General features: G+C 32.6%; 1 protein-coding gene across 1 annotated transcript in view; it reads right to left on the minus strand.

Moving 5' to 3' along the window:
* Positions 1-5501, minus strand: part of Il1rapl1 (interleukin 1 receptor accessory protein like 1) — a 1152451-nt gene that overhangs the window by 400060 nt on the left and 746890 nt on the right. The window lies entirely within an intron of this gene.

Below are 5501 nucleotides of genomic sequence, written 5' to 3' on the forward strand. Positions count from 1 at the left end.
CTGGCTTGTAGGATAATGAAACTAAGAAGTTAGTAAAAAGACAATATCTCCTGTGATATGTTTTTGTAACACTTATACCATTACAATCAGTATGATCCTGAAAATGATAATTTTCTGTGAACCTATATAAAGTGCTCTCGCTGATCATATCCGACTTTTACAGAGGAATATCTCTATATGGAAAAAAAATGAAGTCCCAATAGCTCTAAAGATTGCTAACTCATTCACAAAATGATACAAGTCATTATGGAGTGTAGAAGTTGCTTGAGGTCATTTTTCCTAACTCCCTCTCTCCTTTGACTAAACAGAAGTCTCTTTCTATGTGGGACAATACCTTTGGGGGAGACAAACAATTGTAAGAAATTTTATAGAAATAATCTTTGTTCATATATATTCTTTTTGAGTTTAGGAAAGATAAGGCTCCTTGATCTCAATCTTTCCTCAACACTAACGATTCATTTTGACAAGACAATTACATACCTTATTTTCTGGTTCAGATTCTCCCCAACTTCAAGTCTATACTTGCAACATTCTGAATATTTAGATTTCTACCAAAATCAAATCCTAATTTACCTGTGGTTGGTTTTAAGATGTGGAGCTTGGGATTACAGCATAAGGGAAGAGCCCTTGTAATTGGGAATAGGGTTTCCGTAAAAAAAGCCTAGAGAAGGTGATGTGTGTGTACCTCTGCCATCTAAGAGCAGTGCAACATGTACCACTTCTAAAGCAAAAAGCTTCCTTCCATTGAAAACCAAATCTGCAAGTGCCTTGATCTTGGACTTAGCGTTAAAACAATTATACAGGAATTTCTGTTGTTTGTAAACTATCCAATCTAAGATGTTTTCATATTGTAGCTTAAGTAGATGCTGTATCTGGTTTCCTATTGCATGAATTTCAAGAAGTTAAAAGAAAAACATTTATAGTTATGTGTAATTGGAATGTATTATATTTTGTTACAAATTTAAAGACCAATAAAGCACTTAGATGAACATAGCTGTGTCTATATATTAACATATTACATTGAACTAGTCTTCATGGGGACAGAGAGATCTCTCAATGGTTAAGAGCACTGGTTGCTCTTCAAGAGGATACAGGTTCAATTTCCATCACCTACACAGTAAGGAGGTAGCCATCTCTACCTCCAGTTCCTTGGGATTCAGTGCTCTCTTGTGGTCTCCATGAACACAGAGAAATATATGCAAAAAATACTCACACACATAAGATTTAAAAAGAGAAATATTTTTCATTTTGTTTTCTTAATTTTTATTTTTTAAAGACAGATACACAGACAGACAGACAGACAGACAGAAGATAAGCAAAATTCCTCTCTCCTACAGGATCTCACTATGGAAACCAGGCTGTCCACACAACTCCTTTTTTCATATCAGCCCAGAGCTGGAATTATAAATGCATAACACTATGCCAAGCCTAATTATTTAAGATTTTTACACCTTTTAAAAACATATCATTTTTTGTACATGCGTGTCTCTGGGATCCTGTAGTCAGAGGAAAACTTCCTGTCTATCATACAGTTTGGATGGGTGTTTGAATTCATTTTATGAGGTTTGGATACAAATGCCTCTATGTACTACGCCTTGCTATTATCTACAAAATCCTTTTCTGAATAGAACATTCACTTCGCATAAAGGCTGAAAAAGGATATTTTATAACATGCCTGTAAACACTGAGTATTTTTTTAAAGACATATTTTATTATGTGAACAAGTCAATATTATTTTATTCAAAAAGTAAACCTTTTTAACCAAGATTATTTACTTATATTTTGTATTTGAAAAAGAAAAAAATATAATAATGGCTAAAGCTATTCCTTACGCATTAGTTTAAAAAAATAAAAATGGCCTATATTAACAAGAAAATGACTTTAGAGGTTTTTCTCATGCAGTCTATGTAAAATGCTACTGAGTTAATATTCAATAAATAATACTTTTAACCCTAAAAAGAGATTTATAAATACCAGCTAAGCACTTGAGTTAAGTGATTATAAAGATTAATTTTTATTTTTGAGGGGCATATGAAAAAGTGAGAATACATTATAGTAATTCGTAACCCTGTAATAGTATGATAGAAACTCAAAGATAATAATTAGCATTAAGACTTTTTTCACTGCTTACAAGATAAAGGGTTATCATAGAACTTAAAAGACCTAACTAAATTTTACAGTCAAGAACAGTACAACCCTTATAGTTGTTAAATAATTATTTGTTTGATAAACTGATGAAGAGGCATTATTAACTATAAGACCTCCAGGAGCTATTATTTCTGGGACAAGAATTACAGAAGATACTGACATAGGAGTGAAAAGTGACATCAATACTAACATCATCTGCATTGAAATGACCATTCTTTCCCATTTCCTTTCCTTTTCTTTCTCCCAGAAAAAAAAAGAATGCTACAAGCCACAACTAATGAAATACAATGGATAGTGTTGTGGAACGCCATTACATGTTTGTACCTTTTTATATTACACCTAATATATGTTTATGAATGTGTACAAGTGAATAAATTCAGAGGATGATATCCAAATGTTATAGAAATGATGTTAGCAATACATCTACAAATTATGGAGTGGCAATGTATTCTTGTAATCCCCATACTTTGGAGGTGTAGGCAGGAATATCAGAAGCTCTCAGTCACTCTCAGCTATGTGGAGACCTAGGGATCAGTTCAGGCTACATGAGATCTTGTTTATTAAAAAATCCTATATATTTTATATCATCTCTGTCTATCTATCTATCCATCAATCAATCACTCATCTTACCATTTGCCTACACACAAATACAGAGAGAGAGAGAGGGAGGGAGGGAGGGAGAGAGAGAGAGAGAGAGAGAACAAGGAAACAGCGATCTATCTGGAAATAAAACTGCTCTGTTTGTCTTAATATGTCTTCTCAGATCTTTTTATAGTATTAGCTGAAAACATTAACTTCAAGGAGCTAATAATATTTTGATGCATTCTAGGCTAAGAGTGCTGTGATTCTTTATAATCTGAAGATCCTTATTTTAAAACATAACATAAAATTCTAATTTTGGAAGAGTTACATGCTTCAATCAACAGTACAATGTGAAAAGCACACCCAAAAGCAACTCTGTTAAGACAATGATTTAAAATAGAAACTTGTGATGAAATAGGACTAAACTACAGTCTTTTCTTTATTCATTTTTTCCTCCAGCTTTCAGTACTACAGATACAGCAAAGTAATGCAAATAAGAGGTTAGGAGTTCTTATCACAAACATCAGTGTGCAGATAATGTCATACCCTGAAGTGTTCAATCTCCCTTGTCAAAGGAGGCTCAGGTTGAAGAAGATTGGAATCCCCTTTGGCTATTCTTCAACACTCATGTGTAGTTTTTATCCAAGTCCATAGTCTTGAAAGATGTAGTATTAAATCAGCCTAACATTTAGTAAGTATCAAAGAGACATTTTATTTTCACACTTATCAAGTCATCTTCAAAACAAAGAACTAGAAAATAATAAACCATGAAGACAGAATAAAAGGTTATATACCATTGAGCAAATTTTCAACACTTCCTTATTGTTAACTAATACTGTTTGGGAGTAATTATATTATGATAAACCCAGTAAAAGATGTAGTAGCATCAGAGCTTAGGTTAAACTTTCTAGATTTTTCACCTTCCAATCACTTTCTTAGATAATATTCTTGTTATTAGTGATAAAGCAGGAATTAGTATGAGTTGAAAATAGCTTGTGATATTTTAGGTTGTTTGACCTTTGTTTCAGAAACTAATTACACATGTATCTGAGCTAGTTTTTGAAAACCAAAATAGATTTGATTATAAATCTCATGGCTATGTATATCAATTGTATATTTTAAAGGTCATAATTTCCCTTCCATTAATAGTGTAGCTGTCTGATGGCATTAAATAATAGTCATTTTGTCATGTTATTTAGTAGCAATATTGCTATATTCTTACTAAACCTGAAACATGTTTTCATATAACAGGTCATATCCAAACTTGGGTAAATATGCTCTCATATCTCAGAGCAGTAGCATAATATTTTCCTGAGAATACATTAATAATATAGAAACTAGTAGTGAAATCACTATATGCTTAGTTTTACCTTACATAATAGATTATTTATGATTACCATAAATAGTTGTAAGGACATGACAAAACTTTCTACTCATAAAATATAAAATGGATACCACTGGTATCTGATATCACTTTTCCTTGTATTTTATAAAGAGTAATTATAAGACAAGTTTTTTTTCCAGATACATAGATACATATATGGATGATTAACTGGGTAGACATACTCTCTTAGATTTTGCATTATTCATTCATTCATTCATTCATTCATTATATAACTTTCCATCCAGATTGCAGACAAGTTTAATCAGATCATCTAACTGCTCTAGCACTGTAGTGTTGAGACAAAAGAATGAAATTTAGTTACCTCTTAAAATAACATAGTAATTTTTTTTTACAGTGGATATGAACATACTCAGAATTGAAGGCACTCCTTGTTCTAAATATGAAAATGTTCATTGATGTTGTTAATATATTCTGAAGATGTTATGTATTATTCTAGCCTTTGGGAAGTCTCCTGGGATCTCACAGATGGGAAAGGAAATCACATTGAGGCACATAGAAAGCGTTTTTCTACATATAAAAGAAAAGCACCATGGTTAAATTATTTTTCTAGTCAAAAACCTTGTCAGAACAATGCTAGAATTATGCTAGAATATTATGTCACATTCATTGTTAGACTTTAAAATATATTATAAAGAAAGGTCTTTATAATTAATCTTGATAGGATCTAGAATCACCTGACAGTCAATCTTACAGGCCTATGAAATTCATTATTTTTCTAAGACAGGGAAATTTGCTTTACTTTTATTTTAATTTTAATTTCCTTTTATAAGTATGGGTGTTTTGCTTGCATGCGTATCTTGCAGAAGCTTATAAAGCAGATATAATCTCCTGGAACTAGAGCTATCTAAGGTTGTGAACTAACATTTGGGCACTGGGAGTCAAATCTGGCCCTCTGGAAAAACAATAAGGCAAACAAAAGTTTGAATGAGAACAATACCTAATGTCCAATTATGAGTCAGTAGAGTTTGTTAGAGGGCTAATATCTAATATATACAAAGAAGTCAAAAAGTTAGACTCCAGAGAATCAAATAACCTTATTAAAAAATGGGGTACAGAGCTAAACAAGGAATTCTCAAATGAGGAATACTGAATGGCTGAGAAGCACCTAAAAAAAAATGCTCAACATCCTTAGTCATTAGGGAAATGCAAATCAAAAACAACCCTGAGATTGTACCTCAAACCAGTCAGAATGGCTAAGATCAAAAACTCAGGTGACAGCAGATGCTGGTGAGGTTGTGGGAAAAGAGGAACACTCCTTCATTGCTGGTGGGATTGCAAGCTGGTACAACCACTCTGGTAATCAGTTTGGTGGTTCCTCCAGAAATTGGACATAGTACTACCAGAGGACCCAGCTATACCACTCGTG

The sequence above is a fragment of the Mastomys coucha genome, chromosome X, assembly GCF_008632895.1.
Source record: "Mastomys coucha isolate ucsf_1 chromosome X, UCSF_Mcou_1, whole genome shotgun sequence".
In the NCBI taxonomy this organism is placed as follows: Eukaryota; Metazoa; Chordata; class Mammalia; order Rodentia; family Muridae; genus Mastomys; species Mastomys coucha.